Source organism: Manis pentadactyla, chromosome 10 (assembly GCF_030020395.1).
Source record: "Manis pentadactyla isolate mManPen7 chromosome 10, mManPen7.hap1, whole genome shotgun sequence".
Lineage (NCBI taxonomy): Eukaryota > Metazoa > Chordata > Mammalia > Pholidota > Manidae > Manis > Manis pentadactyla.
This window is the reverse complement of record NC_080028.1, coordinates 23,901,536-23,925,074: the sequence shown is the minus strand read 5'-3', so window position 1 is coordinate 23,925,074 and position 23,539 is coordinate 23,901,536. Positions and strand designations below refer to the sequence as shown.

The 23,539-nt window shown below is 34.5% G+C and overlaps 1 protein-coding gene across 1 annotated transcript in view; it reads right to left on the bottom strand.

Moving 5' to 3' along the window:
* NTN4 (netrin 4) overlaps positions 1-23,539 on the bottom strand; it is a 106,494-nt gene that overhangs the window by 44,525 nt on the left and 38,430 nt on the right. The gene's annotated exons all lie outside the window — the stretch shown is intronic.

The following is a 23,539-nucleotide window of genomic DNA, read 5'->3' as shown; positions in this document are numbered from 1 at the left end:
TGGCGTATACATCTTTGTTTCCATTGGTAGAGGCACTGGAAGGAAGGTCCCCTAGTCATTCCACTGCATAACAGCAAATGCATTATCCAAGTGTGTTATATGACTACTAAGGAACTTCTGCTCACATAATGTTCAAGGGCAGGAATTATATAGGGCTTGGAGAACTCCAGGCTACTTACAAATGAACCACATTAGCCTAAAAGTTATAATCTGGAAATTTCATAAGTAACACTTTTAGTAATCATCTTTCCAAATTTCATTTCTGCATATCATTATGATAAGGTTTTTGTGCTTAATGAAAATTAATTATAGCTGTCCTTTTGGTTTTCAGGGATTAGTAAGGAAACAGACTTTTTTAAGAGGGTGGTATTGGCTCCTTGGAATACAATGCTGTTAAAAAATTTTTGTTGGTTTTCTTTATAGAAACTGAACTGTTGCTATAGATTTAATTTACTGGTTTTGGTTTTGAAATGTCCAAGTGTGAGTTGAGTTGTAGTTACCTACTTTCTTGGGATTCCCTTTGTGACTATCTCTGCTGGAAGGAATTCATATGTAAAATTCATGGAGTTGTAAGAGTTTACTATACATCTCCATTCACACACCCAGGAAAGCTCTAAAGATAAATCTACACTTAAGTTAGGAGATCTGCAGGAATGCAATTTCTGCTGCTCTGTAAGAGTGACATCTTTTCATCCTAGCTCCTGGATATCTGATTTTTCATGGATTCTGATAGAAATGATCCAGTCCTACTTCTTTTATTAAATCTTTTAAATTCAGTATTCCACATCATGATGCAAAATTAGAAACTCTATCAAATAGTTTCTGCATGGTAAGATTATCTCAGTAAAAGCTGGATGATTCTTTGTTTACTTGTACTAGATGTCGATTTCAAACAAAATGGAGTCTTTAGGAAAACTGAATAATAAAAATCTTCTGAAGTTGAAGAGTTTAGTAAAGTGAAGGCATACTTATATAGCTGATAGAGGAGTTGGTAGGATGAAGATGAATGGGAAGAGCAGTTGTCTAAATTCTAAAACCTGTAAGAAAAAAAAAAACCAAAAAACCCACATAAAAAAACCACCCTGATACAAATATTTGATAGAATTAGAGTCAGAAAATCCCTAGAATAAACCACTCTTAATCCATTACTACTATTAAGGGGATTATTTGGGGTATTATTTGAGGAGGGCATTTGAGAAGATGTTAAAAAGTCTAAAGTAAATATGGTAGAGACCAAGGTCAATAAATGCTATCTGATATAACTTCTAAGTGAGACTGTATCTTGAAGAATGCATAAGATTTTCCTTAGGGAGCAAAGACAAGAAGATAAGAATCCCAAAGGAATATTCTGGGAATAGTGAATAAAAAACCCGGAAAGCATGTGTTGGAGAGGTAAGTTCTATATGAGATTATGGAACACATTAAATATCAACTTAAGATGCTGGAGTTTATCCTGTGGTACTGAAGATCCACAGAAGATTTTTGAGTAAGGAAATGTTTGAAAGGTATATTAAATACACTTTCTTTTCTTCTCTTTTAAAAAATTTCTTTTCTACCTCCTATTTTGCCTCTGTTCTTTCTTCTCCCTCCTCCTTTATTATTTTTCCTTATTTTTTTATCCAAGCTTATGCTTTCCAACAGCCAGTGTTACCCACATGCATTTTCTGATAATGTTGAGAATTTTAAAATGTTGTCTGTTCTTATTTTACTGCCTTTTTGTATCTTTTCTACTTTTTAACAACCATTTTTTGAGTACTATATAAAGACAGAAGCTGCAAGGTATTCTCAGTTTTCCTTAGAGGAACTGAGCTATTATTACAGGTCAATTTATCAGATTTGGTTTTGGAATACCAAAAGCCAAGGCCAATAAGTAATTTTATGCAACTCACAGGTTAGCCCTGGCCCACAAATTCCAGACCTTAAGAGGTCACAGACATTTAGGGAAATCCCATCAAACATTCACCTGTATCACAAGATAATGTGGACAGGTCAGTTCCCTCTGGAGTAAGGATTTTGGAGCATTCCCTTGCTCCCACACGCTGAGAATTGGGATGAACCTCCCAGGGTCTGAAAGATGCCAGCCCAGCAAATTTTTCTGCACTAGAAAATTTCAAGGAGCTGTCATTTTGAAAATTACCAAAAATAGCTGTAAATCATTACCTAGACCATTTAAAACAAGAAATCCTTCCTCAGCGATACAACTGTTACTGTTCAAGCTTGAAAGATCACCCACTATTTGATGCTCGTGAAAAATGTGCAAGTAACACTATGTCTTCATTGAAAAAAAACAGAAAAAGGCAACTTTAGTAACAAGTTAAACACAGCTCTTGTTTGTTACACAAACAAACTAGGTAGAAGGAAAATGGGATTATGTACTTAAGGCTTAGTTGAAGAAGAATGGTGTCAGCTCTCTAACTGGAAAACGAGAAATCTATTTTAACAACAAATTTTTAACTCCTAATTACCTAAGAGGTACACCTTGGTATTCTGGATATTCTATGAATTTCATAACCCCCTCTATTAAACTAGGAGTAGTTTATTCTGTTGATGTAAAAAATTTTTCCACCTGTACCTAATATTATTTATTTGTTACTAATATTAACCTACTCACAAGTCATTTTTAACTTGTTTATCTTTTTTTTTAAGGTATCATTAATATACAATCTTATGAAAGTTTCACATGAGCAACATTGTGGTTACTACATTCACCCATATTATCAAGTCTCCCCAAAATCCCATTGCAGTCACTGTCCATCAACATAGTAAGATTTAGCTTGTTTACCTTATAAGGAAGGACTCACACAAACTTTGAGCCAGTAATTTAAGTAATTATTGAAATGGCATGCTCATTAATAGCTGTGTATTTTGGTGTCAGATATTATATATTAGAGCCAAATAGACATGGAAGAAGAAATACCATTTCTTCACATTTGAGGCTACAGACATAGGAATCTAGGTGAGGAGCAAAGTGAGGAAATTATTATCTTTCAAATCCATTACTGAAGATACACAGGTGTTGCCTAGAAAAGCTGCATTTTTTTATTGTTCATTTTGAGGCAGAAGGCCTTCTAGTAGTCATCAACCATGGAGCTGAGGAAACTAGCCATGGCAAGAGTTTGTGAGAATCTGGTCATTGACAGTGTCAGGCATATGGGTTTGACAGTCACTTCTCAAGATGTTGTAGAATATTTAAACTAGATGGAAAACTGGGTTAAACAACTTTACAGTCCTTCTAGTCTTAAAGTTCTATGACTTTAAGGCTTGCCTTTCTTTGTTGTGAATACTGCTTGGTTGTTGGCAACTAAATACCCATAATTTTTTGTGAGCCACCTGAGAGACTTCAGTGTCATATGGCTGGACCTTATTGCCACCTCACCAATGCAAACTGTTTCCAGATCATCTGAAGATCAAACAAGGGACAGCTAGGAGAGTATCTCTTCTTTCTTGCAGGCACTACTTGAGATACAAATGAAAATATAAATAAATGTTAATAGTCTCCGAAAACTAAACTAAGTTTTATTCTTTCTGATTTTTCTCCCACTGTTTTCCTCCTCTACTGCATTTTTCCCACTGCTTGTGGCTAAAGAAATCATAGACTAAATATCATCCTAACTCCTGCTTTCCAAATAAGGGTATACTTCATCATGTAGTGATGCTTACCACAGACATTCACAGTAATGGAATTACCAAAGCAAACAATCAATCTGGCTAATGCTTTGGAGGACTCACATTAACTTGAATTCTTTTAGGAATGTCTGATAAAATTTGCTTCCCAACTGCTTTCCAAGAAAGAAAGGTACAACTGTTGTTCAAGTTCTACTAAAAATTTTAATAATAATTAGCGGGGAAGAAAAGATTTTACAGCTAAGTATTTGGAAATTCTTGAATTTCATAGAGTCCTTGTGCTGTTGTGTTCATTGGTTACATATTTTTATTGGGTACATACATTACATACATGATTTTTTTTTACATTCTTTACCATTCAATTTTGAATTCCAATGGAAAATTAATCTTTTTTCATACTGCCGTTGGAACTTTAAAAAATGTTTGTGAAAAGAGGATGCAAACAGTGCCTATTGTATGCCCACTTAAAGGCAGCTGCAGCAATTCACGAACCTCCATTTAGCTATGACAGATGATTTAGAAGTGGAACAATGCTATGCAACAATTTAAGACAAAATGTGAAGGCAAAAACTGATTAATTTCTAAAGAGATATAACTAGAAAACAGGCTAGCCTGTTTTAACTTGCTCCTCTTATGCAGGAGGACAAAAACATGCACAGTAATGCTGTAGCACAAACCTTTGAATAGAAAGCATTGTGAGGAAAGTGTGTCTTTTCATTAATGAATAAAATCCTTTTTTCCATTAAAGGTTTGCATATTTTAATTTAACAGAAGAAGTGAGAGTTCTATGGTGAATATGAGGCATGAAAATTGAGTTTGGTGGAAAAGGGGGCTTAACACGTACTGTCAGAATGGGGCAAAAAAGGTTGAAGATAGAATATTCCAACCCTTGCCCAATAATATATATGGTATAAATGCAAGCAGTTGAAAAGCTCTATAATCTATTCATTCATCTGTACTTGAACACTAGAGAAAACAGCTCTAGTAAGAAAGCAAGAGCAATAAAATAAAGATAGGTATAGAGCAGAAATAATTAAAGGATGAAAATTGGCCAGTACTTAAGATCTCTCTTCCCAGCCAACCAGTTGCCTGAAAAATTTTGCAGTAGAGATTCATTCCTTTAGCTCTTTAATTGTGTATTAGGTCCAGGAGGTCTCTACAAAAATGAACTTATGCTCAGAAGGGGCAAATCCTTAAATTATTAGCAACAAACATATCAGCAGGGATTATGACCATCTGTTCTCAATACTAGGACTGGACTCAGAGTTGCCTAGAGGAGAAAGTGACTTCCTGATGAAGGGAAAGGGAGTATCTTGAGGGAAGAGGGAAGGAGCCAAAGATAAACTGTGCCTACTTCACTGTTTCACCAAGAACCTAGCTCTGGCTGACAAAGCTGGAAAAAAGCATGAATGGAGCCAATGCAAATTTCACAAGAAAACTCCATTTAGTGCACTGTATGGTAATTATGTGCACTCTCTGTCTCCCTCCAGTAGACTGTAAACTCTTCCAAGGAAGAAACAGTGGCTTAAATTTCTTTGAATCCTCAATAAGTGGAATATAATGGATTTTCAATAAATACGTGTTAGTTTTTTATTCAGTCAATATGTATCTAATGGAGCATTAAGAACCTTAGTTATTGAGTTTAATTCCATTTTAAAAACTTGTCAAGAAGGCAGGGTGCTAATTATGCATTTGAAATGGGAAAGGGATACTTTAAATTGTTTGTCACATAGCAGGATTTTGGATAAAGTAGGATTGAAGGATGTTCATCTTTGTCCAGAGTCTTCCTCAAAAGGGATATACTAGTTCATATCTGGGCAAGGCATGTTGGTAAATATGTTCTTACATATAGTGGTCATCTGTAGTTGCTCTGGGAGATCTACTATAAGCCCAAAGAACATGGGTCAGTCATGGAGGGAAATGGGAATGATAATAATGATAGTGTTGATGATAAATAATAGCAATACTAGTATTAGTAGCTAATATTGAGTATCACCCTATACCAGGCACTGTTCTAGGCAGTGTATAAATATTAACCCATTGGATATATACAAGTACCCTGTAAGATAGTTACAATTATCATCACCATTTCACAAAACAGGTTGCCTTTCTGTTTTGTTGAAAATTTCCTTCACTGTGCAGAAAGAAACTTTTTAGTTTGATGTAGTTCTGTTTGTTTATTTAGCTTTTATTTCCCTTGCCTTAGAATCAGATCCAAAAAAACATTTCTAAGATCAATGTTAAGGAGCTTACCGCCTATATTTTTGTCCAGGAGTTTTATGGTTTCATGTCTTACTTTCAAGCCTTTAATCCATTTCAAGTTGATTTTTAAAAAATTTTGGTATCATTAATGGATAATTACATGAGCAATATTATGGTTACTAGACTCCCCCCATTATCAAGTCCCCACCACATACCCCATTACAGTCACTGTCCATCAGCGTAGTAAGATGCTATAGAATCACTACTTGTCTTCTCTTTGTTGTACTGCCTTCCCCATGCCCTGCCCTACATTATGTGTGCTAATCATAATGCCCCTTTTTTCCCCCTTTTCCCTCCCTTCCCACCCATCCTCCCCAGTCCCTTTCCCTTTGCTATCTGTTAGTCCATTCTTGGGTTCTGTGAGTCTGCTGCTGTTTTGTTCCTTCAGTTTTTTCTTTCTTCTTATACCCCACAGATGAGTGAAATCATTTGATACTTGTCTTTCTCCACCTGGCTTATTTCACTGAGCATAATATCCTCTAGCTCCATCCATGTTGTTGCAAATGATAGGATTTGTTTCCTTCTTATGGCTGAATTATATTCCATTGTGCATACATTCATCTACTGACAGACATGTAGGTTGTTTCCATTTCTTGGCTGTTGTAAATAGTGCTGCAATAAACATAGGAGTGCATATGTCTTTTTCAAACTGTGCTCCTGCATTCTTAGGGTAAATTCCTAGGAGTGGAATTCCTGGGTCAAATGGTATTTCTATTTTGAGTTTTTTGAGGAACCTCCATACTGCTTTCCACAATGGTTGAACTAGTTTACATTCCCACCAGCAGTGTAGGAGAGTTCCCCTTTCTCCACATCCTTGCCAACTTTTGTTGTTGTTTGTCTTTTGGATGTTGGCCATCCTAACTGGTGTGAGGTGATAGCTCATTGTGGTTTTATTTGCATTTCTCTGATTATTAGTGATGTGGAGCATCTTTTCTTGTGCCTGTTAGCCATCTGAATTTCTTCTTTGGAGAATTGTCTGTTCAGATCCTCTCCCCATTTTTAAATTGGATTATTTGCTTTTTGTTTGTTGAGGTACATGAGCTCTTTATGTATTTTGGATGTCAACCCTTTATTGGATATGTCATTTATGAATATATTCCTTTTCAAGTTGATTTTATATGTGGTGTATGATCATACATCCAACATATGTAAGGAATCATACAATTCAACAAGAGAAAACAGACAATCCTATTAAAAAATGGGCAAACAGTCTGAATAGACATTTTTCCAAAGAAGTACAATTGTTAGAATGGCTATTATAAAAAAGACAAGAATTAATTCAAAGATTGCTTAAAAGATGTGGTTTCTTTGTATTGTAGTATTACAGCTAGAACTAAAAAATTTAGATGGCCAACAGGCACATAAAGGATGCTTAGCATCACTAATCATCAGGGAAATGTAAATAAAAATCATAATGCAATATTACCTTACAATTGTCAGAATAGCTATTATAAAAAAGGCAAGAATTTACAAGTGTTGGCAGGGCTGTGGAGAAAAGAAAACCCTTTTGTGCTGTTGGAGGGAATGTAAACTGTTGCAACTATTATGGAAAAGATGCAGCAATTCCACCACTGGGTATCCATCTGAAGATAATAAAAACATTAATTCAAAAATAAATATGCACCCCTGTGTTCATTGTAACATTATTTACAATAGCCAAGGTACAGAAACAACCTAAGTGTCCATCAATGAATGAATGGATAAAGATGTAGTATAAATAAATAAAAGAATAAACAATTAATTAAATGTAATTTACTCAGTCATAAAAAAAGAATGAAATACTGTCATTTGCAACAACATGGAGGGACCTTGATGGTATTATGCTAAATGAAGTAAGTCATACAGAGAAAGACAAATATTAAATGATTCCACTTACATGTGGAATCTAAAACACAAAATCAAGAAACAAAATAAAACAAAGCTCACACTCACTGATACAGAAAATTGGTGGTTGCCAGAGGAGAAGAGGGCTATGGGGATGGGAAATCGGTGAAAGGGGATTAAGAAATACAAACTTCTGGTTATAGAATGAGTAAGTCATGGGGGTGTAATATACAGCATGGGGAATGTAGTCAATAACATTGTATTAACTTTATAAGGTGACAGATGGTGACTGACTTTTTGTACGGTCCATTTTGCAATGAATACAAATGTCAAATCCCTATGTTGTACACCTGAAACCGACATATTATTGTATGTCAATCATATCTCAAATTTTAAAAAAATTATTTGTAGAATGCACCTCTTTTCTGTTATTTACTTCCTATTATGATCTGGTAGGAATAGTAATAACACATGGTGTAATGGCTTTTACAGTCAGTTTTAATTTGGGGTATAAGGAATGATAAGTGAGAACACTGTGTAACCTAATGATTTCAGTACATTTTAAGATTCAGGTTGCTGGCTTATTTCCATTTTTTCATGTGTAAAATTTTGTATGCCCCAAAACTTTGATTTGTGTACCTAAGTGGTAGTTTTCATCTGCACCATTGTGCATGCCCTTTATCCTAAGAAATCAGGAATTAAAAGAGTATTCAGAAGCATGCATACACACACACAAAATTTCCAAATGCTACCAAATCTGTGTACTCTGAATTGTGGGCATTAATTCGAAGATTGCTTAAAAGATGTGGTTTCTTTGTTTTGTAGTATTATAGCTAGAACTAAAAAAATTAAGTTTTGTGTTTTATCTTTCCACATCTGTCCATGGCCCCTTTTGTGAAAATTAGGTAATTGGCCAAACTGAAAGAAGACAAAGCAAAAACAAACTCCCCAAACCCACCCATCTGCGGGTGTGGGGGTGGGGGGTGGGGTGTGAAACTGCTCCAAGGCAGAGAAAAGCATCATCTGGGTTTTTCAGATAAATTGCAGAACATTTTAAAGTTTAAAAATATTGTTAGTAAAATAACCTCATTTAATAAGCTAAGTGAAAGAGGGTTTTAAAATATCCCCATTGTTTTAAAATGTACTATTTTTACATACTTAACAGTTTTTTTTTTATATATGAGCACTATGGTTTAATTTTCAGTTCTTGAGTAATTTTAGGTAAGATTTTCTTTCACCCTTCAGAGTAGTGATTTCCCTGAACAAAGAAAATCTCTCTCTCTTATTGTAAGTCCACAGTTAGGGAATACTTTTATTTATAATCATGGGCTTAAGAGGTTCAAAATGGCATCTTTTGGGAAACCACATTATGAGAATACCCTTTCTTTACATATTTCCCTGACTGGCAAATGATATTTTTTCTGTCAGATAAAACTGTGAAAGACTTTGAAATGCACCCCCCACCCACCACCCAATCTTCCCTGCCAAAAAGACAAGAATGAGTGTTCTCTCTACCTTACTGGGTTACCTCTGCCTTTTATTATCATTGAACTATTTTACAGTTCTGTAAGCTGTATAAAATTAATAGTAATGCAAATAATTCTTATTCATAGAAATACAAATCAGTTGTATCTGATAGAATTCAAGTGATCATCGCCCTGAGCATTGACCTGTTTTGCATCTATTTGTAAATATATTTCAGCATTTGTGTTATTTGCCTATGTATGTGTGGTCATTTGAATTCTCCTTTGAACCATTAATTAATTTATTAATTAGTTAAATAAAATTGTTTACACATCTATTTTATATCTGTGTGAGAGTCATGACTTTACTCTTGAAAACTTATCCTTTAACATTGCCATTTCTTATTCTCCACATTACCGAAAGTTCTTCCATCAAGACTACTTGATACAATATGGATAATACAGACAATGATTCTGTAATATCTTTCTATGTTTACAGTAACTACACTAGTGGGGGTGAGGATTTAGTAATTTGGGTAACTGTTGAAGCACTGTCTTGTATATTTGCAACCAATATAAGATACTTCAATAAAAGAAAAAAAGAAAATACACAAATCTTTATGAGGGAAAAAGGGAAAAAAAGGATACTTGAGGTTGTACTTTTAAATGTGAAATTTCGACATGCTTAACATAGCTAAATGGTTTTGAATATCTTATATTTTCACTAAGTTAATTCTAATAGTTTCTTCTTTTCAGTATCATCAAGCACTTTGTCTTTCCTCTGAAACTGTAATAAATATTTCTGCCAGAAAAATGTAAATGGCATTGAATTAAATATTGTGATGTGCAAGAGGCTTATGAAGATTACATTAAGATAATTTCATACTATTTCCAATTTATGTGATTTTTTTCCAGCATTACGTCATTGCATAGTACTGTTTCTTTTTTGTTACTGTTGTTTCCAATGGACTTTAAGAATTATTTCTGTCAGGCTTTTTAAAATGATGTCTGTCCAACAAATATATTTATTTGGAAAAATCCTACAAGGAATAGAACTAGGTTATATTCATAGTTTGCCTTTAGATTTGCATGTGTACAATGACGTTTATTTTGGTGTACTTAAGGCTTTCTTGTCTTATAATACCAAATTAGCTCCTTTTCCCCTCCGTAACAGCCACAATTTCTTCAGCTGCAAGATACAAAGCAAGAGATGATTGACATACATCATTAGATTCTTGCTGTAGTTCTTGTCCATAGACAGATTTTGAGTTTCCTGTAATACTATCTAAGAAACTATCACAATATACACCTAAGTAATTTGAAATTCCCTTCAAACCAAATTACTCCTTAGTCACTGTGTACTAGAACAGTTGTACATACCCATTTGACCCATTCCATCTCTGCTCTTAATTTGACCTTAGTTAAGTTTTGTTCTGATAATTTCACTGTGTACTTGCCTTTATATACATAATTTTTTCCAATGCAAATCAATAGTAGAACAGGAAACTGAAATCCCAAGAGAGTCTTAAAATACTAGAGTCTCCATCTTAGAATAGTGATGTCATCAGGAGGATTTTTTTCCTTCCCACAAACACCTAAAATAACTTCTTCTAATAAAATCTCTTCGAGGGAAAAAGGGATCATATCAATTTCAATTTCTTAGGACCTACTTAATCTTAATAATTTTAGAAAGAAATAGCAAAAATGGAATTAACAAACATAGCTTCTAATACGCTATTAAAACTATTAACACAACTACTGGGCAAGAACCTGGGAAACTGAGTGAAAGCAGAAACTAGTAGAACTCATTTTGTAAGCAACTTATCTGTCAAGCAGCATTTGACACAGAATGAAGGAAGGAGAATGAAGAAAGGTTTTGTGGGGTTTTGTTCAATGTCTTTTAGGATTTAGATAGGTTCTTATAATTAGTTGGGGGCCAGGTAAATTCTATTAGAAATGCTGTAGAGGATTATTGAGTACTTTTCACCCCACTGACATTCACTTGCTCAGTGTATTCACATGGCTTTGGTCATTTTAAAGTAAAATTCCTTGTCACAGACTATTTTGCATTCTCTTACAAAGTCTTTTAAAATTCATTCTAGTTCACATTTCCCACTGTTTTCCTTCTTTCTTGACAGCTCTGTTTGACTGTCACTCAGTATTCTATACAGTGCAGAGGGTGTTACAAAAGTTGACTTGTTTAAGATAAATGAACCCAATTGTAGAACAAGAAGCCAGTTGCTATGGTGTGTTTTTTTCCATAGTTCTTTGTTGTTGAATTAATTCATATTGGAAAATTGCTTGTTTCTAGGTGAATCTTGTAAAACATACTTTTCATTATTGAATATGCTTATATGAAAAATTGAGGTGGAAATACTGATTTATTAAAAACTTACACTTGTTTGGCAACTCTATCAGAATACAGTCATCAAGAAATCTCTGATTATCTATCTATGGCCAGAAATAACAGCCGCACTATTGAAAGAGTAAGTTTTCTTCAAAATCCATCCTGCCAAAGCTATTGCTTTCTAAAACAATCAGCTTAATACTGGAAGTTCAAAAGAAATATATTTATTCTATAAAATTCCTATGTAACTAGTCATGGGTTTTTTTTTGTTTTTTAGCTATTTATTTTTCTTGTTGCAATTATATTCACATAACATAAAATTCATCATTTAAACCATTTTAAAGTGTACAACTGAGTGGTTTTTAATATATTCAAAATGTTGTCCAACTATTACCACCATCTAATCCCAGAGCATTTTCATCACCCCAAAAAGAAACCTCATGCCCATTAAGCAGTCATTCCTCATTCCCTTCTGAGCTGCAACTTCTGGCAGTCACTAACCTATTTGTCTTTATGGATTTGCCTATTCTGGACATTACATGTAAAAGGAGTACTATAAGGGTAGCTGTTAGTGTCTACCTTCCTCAACTTAACATAATCTTTTCAAAGTTCATTCATACTGTAGCATATATCAGTACTCCATTCCTTTTCATGGTTGGGTAATATTCCATTGTATGGATATTACCACCTTTGTTTATCTATTCATCTATTTATGGATATTGGTTTGTTATCACTTTTTGGCTGTTATGAATAATGCTGCTATGAACATTCATGTACAAGGTTTTGTGATGACATTTCTTTTCAATTCATTTGGGTATATAATGGGGAGTGGCATTGCTGGGTCATATGGTAACTTTATGTTTAAGTTTTTGAGGAACTGCCAGGTTGTTTTCCACAGCAGCATACCATTTTACATTCTCTCCAGCTATGTATGAGGGTTCCAATTTCTCCACATCCTAGCCAATACTTGTTATTGTCTGCCTTTATTATAGTCATCCTAGTGGATGTGAAGTGGTATCTCATTGTGATTTTGGTTTGCATTTCCCTAATGATTAAGGATGTTGAGCATCTCTCAACATGCTTATTGGCTATTTACGTATTTTCTTTGAAAATATGTCTATTCAAACCTTGTCCATTTTTTAATTGGTTACTTGTCTTTTTATGTTGAGTTGTAATGGTTTTTCACATATTCTAGATATTAGACTCTTATCAGATATATGATTTGCAAATATTTTCTCTCATTCTATGGATTGTCTTTTCATTATCAAAAAAATGATAATAAAAAAGCATATTATAATAATGAAAAATTGGTAAAGTCCAATTTATTTATTTTTTCTTTTGTTGCTTGTGCTTTTGGTGTCATATCTGAGAAACCATTTCCTAATCCAAGGTCATGAAGATTTATACCTATGTTTCCTTGTAAGAATTTTATAATTTTAACTCTACATTTAGGCCTTTAATCCCTTTTGAGTTAATTTTTGCATATGATGTGAGGTAGGGAACCAAATTCATTCTTTTATATGTTGTTACCCAGTTGTCCCAGTACAATTTGTTGAAAAGACTATTCTTTCTCCATTAAATAATTCTGACATCTTTGTTGAAAATCAATTAAGCATAAATGCCTATATTTATTTCTGGACTCTCTATCTCATTGATCTTTATATGCCTATCCTTATGCCAGTACCACACTGTTTTGATTACTGTAGCTTGCAGGAAGTTTTGAAATTGGGAAGCATGAGTCCAACTTTATTATTCTTCAGAATTGTTTTGGTTACTCAAATTTCCTTTCCTTTACATATGAATTTCACATTCAGATTGTGCATTTCTGGGGAAAAAAAAAGGCAGCTGGAATTTTGATAGGGATTTTGTTTAATCTGTAGATCAATCTGGGAGTATTTCCTCCTAATCAATTAAACCTTCCAATTCTTGAATACAGGATATCTTTTCCTTTATTTAGATCATTCATTTCTTTCAACAGTGTTTCAGAGTTTTCAATATACAGGTACATCTACTCGGTTAAATTTATTTCTACGCATTTTATTTTTCTTTTGATGCCATTGTAAATGGAATTATTTTCTTTCATTTTCAAATTGTTCATTTCTACTGTTTAGAAATACAACTGGCTTTTTTATATTGATCTTGTATCCTGCAACTTGGTCGAATATGTTCAATTTTTTTTCCCTTATGGATTGCTAAGGTTTCTCTACATATAAGATCATGTCATCTGTGAATAGAAATAGCTTTACTTCTTCCTTCTAATCTCAATGCCTTTTATTTCTTTTTCTTGTCTAAATGCCCTGGCTAAAACTTACAGTACAATACTGAATAGAAGTTGTGAAAGCAGACATCCTTGCCTTATTTCTGACCTTAGGGAGAAAGCATTTAGTCTTTCACCATTAGGTATGATGTTAACTGTGATGTTGTCATAGATATCCTTCATCATGTTGAGTAAGTTCTTCTCTTTAACTAGTTTGTTGAATGTCTTTTTTTTTTTTCTTTGTAGTCAAGAAAGGATGTTGGATTTTGTCAAATGTTTTTGAGATGATCATGTGATTTTTATCCTTTATTTTATTGTTATGTTGTATTACATTGGTTGAGTTTCTGATATTAAGCCAACTCTGAATCTTAAAATATAAATAGTCATCTAGTTTTTTACTGGAACAAAGTTTTATAGCTGAGAATACACTACTTCTCCTTTTTCCTATTAGGGAAATATAACTGTTCCTTCTAACAGTTTGAAAAAATAGTGCACCAGTTATGGCTGAGTTAACAATATCAAGAAAAAAATATTTTAAGGGTTTATTTTGACTAAAAAGCAAAATTAAACTTTCATAGTATGAAGACGGTAGAGGATTTGAAAAGAATCTTTTTGAAACTCTAATGATAAATGTTATTAATCAATTAAGTAGTAACTATTTATTATATTGAAGGATAGCTGTTGTATTAAGGCAGTTTGTCTCTTAATATTTATAAATTTTATTATTCTGTTTTTTTAAGTCCTACAACTTATGCAAAATAGCTACATGAGATTTGAAATGTTATGAAAAACTATTTGTTGTAAGATGCCTTTGTGCTATAGAAGCTCTTTGGTCTCTGAGCATTCTAATAAAGTAAGTTTCACTAATTAGGCAGTGTTTTATTGACATAATATATTACTATAAGTTGAACTTCATTTTCAGCTTCATAAATATCTGTTATTTAATATATAAAACACAGAAAGTAGGTTCTTACTTTCTAGTATTTGTATTGCATGATAACAGTTTAATTTCTCGGCAAAACCACTTCAATCCCATTGTAATCTTAAGAACCTGAGGAAATAATGTACAGTGGATGGATTCACAAATGTGTTGTGATATCAGGGCCTTTAGCAACAAACAAAATGTAGCATGTAGCCTAAAATTAACTTAGTAACATATGCTAGTCACTTTATAAATATTTTGGTTGCTATATTAATTATAAATTAATATAAATTTTATGAAAGGATCATTAAACTTTTTCATATTAAGAAAACAAGAAAAATTAGAATGGCATTTTAAAATTAATATTCAATATAGGTGAAAGAGATATTAATTTCTATTGCAATTTTTTCGATTCAACCTATAAAAATCATATTACAAATGTTCCAAAAAGTTTTAATGTCATCCATATCCTGAAAAATATTTAAGAAAAACAACATTAAAAAAAAAAACAATGACAACATCAGAAATGATCTACATGTTTCTCCTTTGCCACAGTTCTCAAAAATCCAATAACTGAAAAGAAATACTAAAGATAATTTAGTTATTCTCTGAAGAAATGTGACTCTGGATCAAAGGTGGAATAATCAATTTGATATTCCTAGTATTTGTATGACTACATTTTATTTACAAAGCATGTTTAAAAGGATTTCCTTTCCTCTAGATGATTTAAAAATAATTACTCGTCTTTATTTTATTGCTTTAAAAGACCACAATAATTGTCACAATGAAAACAACAAGCACCTTAATCTACATGAAACTCTACTGAAGAGTTTTGAGGTTGTTTTCTTTCTTAGGTTCTTTTATTTTGACTAAAGAGCAAAATTAAACTTTCATAGTATGAAGGTGGTAGAGGATTAAAAAAAAAATCTTTTTGAAAATCTAATGATAGATTAGATACATGGGGATCCTAAACTCTGCTCTCAATAATGAGACATAACTTTCTACTTATAAAGTATGGTAATAAGCAAATAATCCAATTAAAAAATGGGCACAGGATCTGAACAGACACTTCTCCAAGGAAGAAATTCAGATGGCCAACAGACACATGAAAAGATGCTCCACATCACTAATCATTAGGGAAATGCAAATTAAAACCACAATGAGATATCATCTCACACCAGTTAGGATGGCCAACATCCAAAAGACAAACAAAAACAAAAGTTGGCGAGGATGTGGAGAAAGGGGAACCCTCCTACACTGCTGGTGGGAATGTAAACTAGTTCAACCATTGTGGAAAGCAGTATGGAGGTTCCTCAAAAAACTTAAAATAGAAATACCATTTGACCCAGGAATTCCACTCTTAGGAATTTACCCTAAGAATGCAGCAGCTCAGTTTGAAAAAGACATATGCACTCCTATGTTTATCACAGCATTTTACAATAGCCAAGAAATGGAAGCAACCTAAGTGTCCATCAGTAGATGAATGGATAAAGAAGATGTGGTACATATACACAATGGAATATTATTCAGCCATAAGAAGAAAACAAATCCTACCATTTGCAACAACATGGATGGAGCTAGAGGGTATTATGCTCAGTGAAATAAGCCAGGTGGAAAAAGACAAGTACTAAATGATTTCACTCATATGTGGAGTATAAGAACAAAGAAAAAAAACTGAAGGAACAAAACAGCAGCAGACTCACAGAATCCAAGAATGGACTAACAGTTACCAAAGGGAAAGGCACTGGGGAGGATGGGTGGGAGGGGAGGGATAAGGGGGAAAACAAGGCATTAAGATTAGCATACATAATGTATGGGGGGTAGGGACATGGGAAGGCAGTATATACAGAGAAGACAAGTAATGATTCTATAGCATCTTACTACACTGATGGACAGTGACTGTAATGGGGTATGTGGGAGGGACTTGATAATAGGAGTCTAGTAACCATAATGTTGTTTAAGTAATTGTATATTAACAATATCAAAACACAAACACACACACACACACACATACACACACACATACACACACACACACACACAAAATAAGGTAATAATACCTGTCCATGTATTTCTTTAAAGATTAAAGGAGAAAATGTATGTAGAGATATTACATAATAAAAAAGTCATTATTATTAATATTATTAACATTATTATCTGAAATGAGTCTCTTACTTTTAAAATGTCATTAATTAATCAATTCATTTACTGACCCAGAATTTTTTGACCCTATTACATGTTAGATATTGTGAATGTTCCAGTATTTGCCATTAAAGGAGCAGATTGTTTAGCAGATAGGTAAATTAGATACGTAAACAAAAATTTACAGTATAATGAAGTAAGTGTTTTAATTAAGAGAAGTACAAGGACTCTGGGAAGTCTGAGGAATGATTGGCGTTTTGTGTCAAGGCCATTAATAACCTAACTGTTTGACAAAATAGGCTGCAATTCCTTGCTTTGTTACTGAAATTAGGTAGGAAAATTGGAGCGTAGGTATCTTTACTCGTACTTCTGTGTAATCTCACAGAGTTAAGTTTTTTTTTAGTATATATGATACTTTAATTATATGATAAATAAGAATTAAAATATAAATATACTATAACTACAATCTTTAGCATCTTTTCAGCATATAGAAATGCTATAATCCCATATTCTCTTTAATTTTAATGCCTACCAAAGCCTTATCTGTGAAACGAACTCTCTGCCCTTCAGGAATTCTGATAGCTGACCAAGCCAGCTGAATTACATGCCTCTTAGTGGTGCCCTTAAAGAAACAAAAATAAAAGCAAAGGACATTTGATCAGTGTTTACTCTTACAAATTTCATAATTTTTTGTATTATATATAAAATATTTAATAGTGGAACAAATGTAATCATTTTTTCATTTCTAATATATGAGCTCTCTTCAAGCTAAAAATATATCTTAGTTTTTAAGCCATGATTTTCTGTTTTTTTGTATCTAAAGATTAAAGAGAAAAACTACAAAGATACCAGAATTCCACATGGCTAAAAAAAAAATCTTATTATGAGTTAACAAATACTATAGTCCTCTATATCCCCACACATGTACTATTTTATTCCACTAAAATATTTATGTTGCTAAGATTTAATAGTACTGTAGTTTCAATTATAGTATTAAGATTTTGAATGCAAAATTAACAGATCTCGTTTTCTTCACTGAGATGGTTATAAATATTCTTTCTCTTGTGGAATAATTATTACACACATACACACACATTATTTCAACCTTACATATCTGGTCACTAAAAATTCTTGTAAGAGGGGAAAAGAGCTTAAATTATACTTATTTTGCACTGAATATAATTGTTTTAGGATAAATTGAAGTACATTTTCAGCTCTTACAAAATTGGCAAGACACAAATGAAACATCATAGAGATATGGGTCCTAGAATTGTGAACCAGAATGAGATATCTATCTGTAACTTCAGCTTTTCTTTTTCCATTTTCACCCACTCTCACTTCCCCGTTTTATTAGCAGTGAAATTGGAAGACTAGGCCTTCTCGTCCCAGAGATCTCCCAATCTCCCTATCCACAGGATGGATCCAAAAATGCCCCACTGAAAAGGAAGTATTCATGAGAAAATTTGCAAAGTGAGATATGTCTTGAATATCTTGAAAGCACTTTAGAGTAAGGAAAATATCAAATTTAAGTTGTTTCTTCCCATATTTATAGAGCCAGCAGCTCAAACCTGTTAAACTCAGTTTTGTATCTTTACAATGATCCAGTTTTGACCTAAATATAGGTGTGTTTCACTTTTTGCAAAGCATGTTATGAAAAGTTGAATGAACAAATATATATTTTGGAGAGTCAACCTTACTTTTCTTTTGGCTTATATTTTAATTTCATAGTTGTCAGCTCTGATACCAACATTATAGTTTCAGGTATTTTTGTCCTTTAACTTCTCTGTGGAATAGCCAAATGTCTATAAACAAATATTTAAATGTTCTGAGGGAACCCTTGAAAGGAACCCCACAGGGAATTCTTCCATGAGTGCAAAAATTATTTTGTAATGTCTCTGGTTCTGAATTTTATGGTTTCCTTATCATCAGATAAAAACAATAATCTCAGGCAACTCCTTTTCCATTAAAAGAAAGTACATCTTACTGCCTAGAGAGAAGGCTAGATTTATAGGCAAGTTTTACAGTCAAAGCCCTAAAAATTTCCACCCATGAACATATTTTACTGGCTTGCCCTTCTACTAGGAAACAAAGGTAGTAAATGAAGTATAATCAGTCAATATTCTGTACACCTTTAATGGCATCTGTAGTTACTCATTGCCAGGGGACTACTGACAAAGATATACCATAAAACACAGGAATATTGAAATAAGAAGGTTAAGACCTTCAAATGGATTTAGGATAGTCTCACACTAACTGGCAGGCTTTATATTTTATTAATATTGGGAAATATAACATTATGCACTCTGGTGATAGGATTACCCATTCCTCCAGATCCTAATCTGATTATGAATGATTTTGATTTTGCTGTGGCCTTCCATCAGCAGTGAAAATGATTTAGGGCTAGAGATGGAAGTAAAGGATGGTAGATCCAGAAATCCCGCTTCCTAATAAAAACCAAAGATACCCATCAAAGATGATGTGTGCCCCCCCCAAAAGGATAGTCACTTCTAAATTATTCACTTTGTAGATTATCCAAATTTACTGCTTTTACTCTTCCTCTCTTTCTTCCCTCTGGGCCATTTCACTAGTTGTTGAATGGAAGAGAAGAGAGAATCAATGATAACTTCTGGTTCCATATTAAAATGTAGATGCCTGGGATGGGTTACCTATCTCCATAAAATCTTTTTTCTTGGCAACCTATTGGGGATGGAGATGGGGTACTATAGTAAATACTCATGAGTGTGAGTAATTGCTCTATCACTGTGACTTCAAGCAAGTAAATTAATCTCTCTGTACTTTAATTGCCCTTATCTGCAGAACAGAAATAAAAATACTACTTTTCAGGATTGTATTGAGCATCAAGTGAAATAATGCATGGGAAAAGGCTTTATAAAATATAAAACAGCAAACTTTTGGTGGTGGGAATAGTTTTTGCTCTCCTGTGTCCTCACTTTGTTCCTTGCTTAGGTTAGATTCCATGGTCCATCATGATAATCAATACTTTGAACCCAGCTTCATCTCCCTTGCCCCTTCTGTGCTTTCTTCCTTTTTTCCTCTGTTCTTGGCACAGTGTCAACCCCAATTAGATCCAAATCTTTAACAGCACAGCAACAGCAAAAAGAAAATGGGTTCCAGTGTCTTACAGGCTAATTTAAGCTATGGCTCTACCCTTTCTTAACTTTTGGGAAGACTTAACACTTCCAAGCTGCAGTTCCTTATTGAAAAAACGTGATGATAATGGATCATCCAGTTGTGAAGATGAAATTCAATGACATTTGTAGCATGACACCACAAGACCTGGCATACAATAAGCACTCAATAAGTGGTAATGTTTATTAGTAGTCTTTATAATTCACAATACTTATTTTTTTCCTACATTGAGAAGACCTAAGGCTAATTTACAGATATTCATTTCCAAACATGAAAATATGTTTTCCTATATAAAAATATCTTAGAATTCTGATTTAATATTCTCATTTAATAACATTATAATTGTTTTAAGTCCTCTATTTTTTTCCTTAATACCCTGAAGAGTCAAGAACTTTCTAATTATTACTTTTGGCTCAATCACAGCCCAGTAAAGAATTTCTAAAAAGATGAAAACTATGGTCTTAAATCTGTTCTGAATTTAGAAAAGATGACATATGAGATGTGCAAACATAAATACATGAATAAATGTATTCAGATTCAGATAAGAAAAACCTTTCTAATGAAGCTATGAATGACTCTAAAACCTGCCTTACATATGTAGATAGCTAAGGAACATTTTCTTCAAACCCCACTACAGGATTCCACAGGTCTCAAAGTTAACTCTTAGATTTAGGACACATAAGTCAAACTATTGGCACTCTTATAATGAGTTTCTGATTCCAAATGGAAAATCAACTCTCACAAGTGTAGCTCAAGGCATTTAAACAGTTTTTCATGGTATTCTAGGGCAGCTGCGTTATCCAATGGGTGATAGATTAGTAAAACAATGAAATGTTCCGTGTTCCTTCTCATTAGCATTCATCATCCAACAACTGTAAAACCACCAGCTGCTGGGAACTGAATCAGTCCTCTCCAGCTGCAAAGAGAAAGAGTTTAGGATGTCCTCTTCACATAATTCTGGGATCCCAGCACACTGGCGTCAAAGTACAGTTCTCTGTCTCAAAAGCCCTAGCCTTGTAATAGTATCAAACAGCATATAAGCGACAATTTATTTTTTGTCGTTATTGGGGAAGAAATGTAAGTGGTAGACGTAGTTGAAGTGGCTGAGATAATATAATATAATAATGACAGTAATGGCCTGCAGGAGAACACATTACTCTGGCATTTTTTTCAGTGTCCTCCATAGTGCCTGTGATGTCAAAGCTGAAAGTCTTGGGGTCGTAGATAGCCTTGTAGCTGCATGCTAGCATCCCCAAAGGTGGGTATGTGATTTCTCCAGGATGGTTTGGGCAAAAAGACATCTTGGCTGAACTCAAAAAATCTTTGCAGAAAGCTGGCTCTGATCCTGAAGGCCCCAGTTCCAAAAATGAGCTGTACACTGACCTACCAGCCCGTTTTCAACAATTTGCTGTTATTACCAGAGGTAGATCAGCAGATGCATTACAGAATTCAGTCAGTCCTGCAAAGGCAGGTATTCTTTGTACAAAATTTTTGCAGCAATTTGGACCTCTGCTTTCTGGGCACTAGGAAGCATGTCAGGCTTTCCAATATCATCCTTGTAGCTACCACTTCCCAGATTAATCTTTTTGCTGCTGGTGTTTCCATTATAGGCTTCTGTGACTCCCAGGATAGGATCTTGGGGCCCCATGTCCAAATAGGCCTCATAGAGCTGACTCTGGCAGAGGCCATGGTGGTGAGGCTGGGTGGCAGGTGGGGGAGACCCTGACAGACACAGCAGGAGTGCAGCAGGGCCATAGGTGGCAAGAGGTTCAGTGGGTAATGACAGGATGGAGCAGAGGGCCAAAAGGCACAGACACAGGAGCTCAGGCTCACAGGCTGACAGTTTTCTTGCTGGCAGAAGATTGTATAAAAAGTTTTACTTTAAGACTTATGCAAAGTCTCTGGTAATAACTGTGTATTTACCTCTTGTATTCAGTAGAATTAATAGAATTAATTTTTTTTAAGTGAGAAAGCCAGTTTTTTATTTTCAAAGCAATGGCATGTATATCTAGCAGGTGCCAATTGTCACCTGTCATACCTGTAACAGGTGGTCTATGCAGCTGACAATCAGAGTCTGGCCATCGGCAGACCAGGCCAGACAGGTGTAGTGGAGCCTCTCTGCATTATAGCTGGTTCTGATAACCCAGTTCATCTACAATGATCTTGCCCTTCAAGTCCCACATCTTGATGTTGGGCCCCATGGCAACACAAAGCCAGGAGTGGTGGGTGCTGAATCACAGGACACTGATGATGTCTGCACCATCAGGCATAAAAGTGCTTGCCTTTGTTGAGCTCCCAGAGCATGGCCTGGCCATCCTTGCCTCCAGAAACACAGAGGGATCCACCTGGAGAGATGGTCACAGTGTTCAGGTAGTCCACATGGTTGGTCTTCAACTTGCAGTTTGCCAGGTCCCATACCTTGATCAGCTTGTGGCTTAGAAACAACAGAAATTTACTTCTCAGAGTTCTGGAGACCGGAAGTCTAGGATCAGGGTGTCAGCTTGGTGGGGTCTGGTGTGGACCTTCTTCTAGGCTGCAGACTGCTGACTTCTCATGTGTCCTCCCACGGTGGAAAGCCAGCTAGGAGCTCCGTGGCCTCTCCATTTAAGGCCGCTTATCCTATTCATGAGGATTCTACTCTCACAACCTAATTATCCCCCAAAGGCTCCCACCTCCACACACCATTATACTGGGATTAGGTTTTCAACATAGGAGTTTTGGAGGTACACAAACATTCAGTCCACTGCAGCTAGCAGGCTCTCCTTTCACTAATTCACTTAAATACAGTGGCAAAAATTTATTAGCACTCTGTCTTACACAAACTTTCTAGTTTACAGTCTAGTAGATAGACCTGTCTCTAAAATATCTGGGTTATTTTCTATTTGAGTCATATCTGAACCCAATTAAATTAGATATAACAAATTATTTCATCCTTTATTTGAAGCAATATTATATCAAAGATCCATTAGTAGCTGGGAGCTGGTATGTGTTTGTTAAATGAATGTTGCATATTCTTCAACTTGGGAGCCTCAGCTTCACTTCTAGAAGTAATAGCATTGTTCCTGTTGTTGTTACTCTCTGACTGTTTTCCTAGTCATTTTGGTTACCCCAAAGTTGCTGCCCTACACTGCAGTGACTCAGACCAGTTAACACCCACTGTCCTGCTGGCTAACTGGTTCACGGTGCCTTACGGCCCTATCCTATATCAGGGCTGGGAGAAAGGAGACAAATGTGGAAGTATTCTTTAGGTAATGAAGATAGGATACTTTGAGGCCTTTTCAATTTTATTTACTATTCGCCTTGGTCAGAAATATAAGAGCAAAATATAAAATTAAATAATTAGGGTGCTCTCCTACTTTGCCTTCTTGCCTATTATCTCCGTCCATAACTCTGGATACATATGTATAAGGAGCTGACTGTCAGAGCCATTTTTGTATCTTTTTTTGGAAGAAGGTGATGTGAGGACAAATAATGACAGTAATTTTTCATCATCTTTCTAGTCCTGTGTTGCTATCATTCAACCAAACACCTGCTGAGACACTTACTCT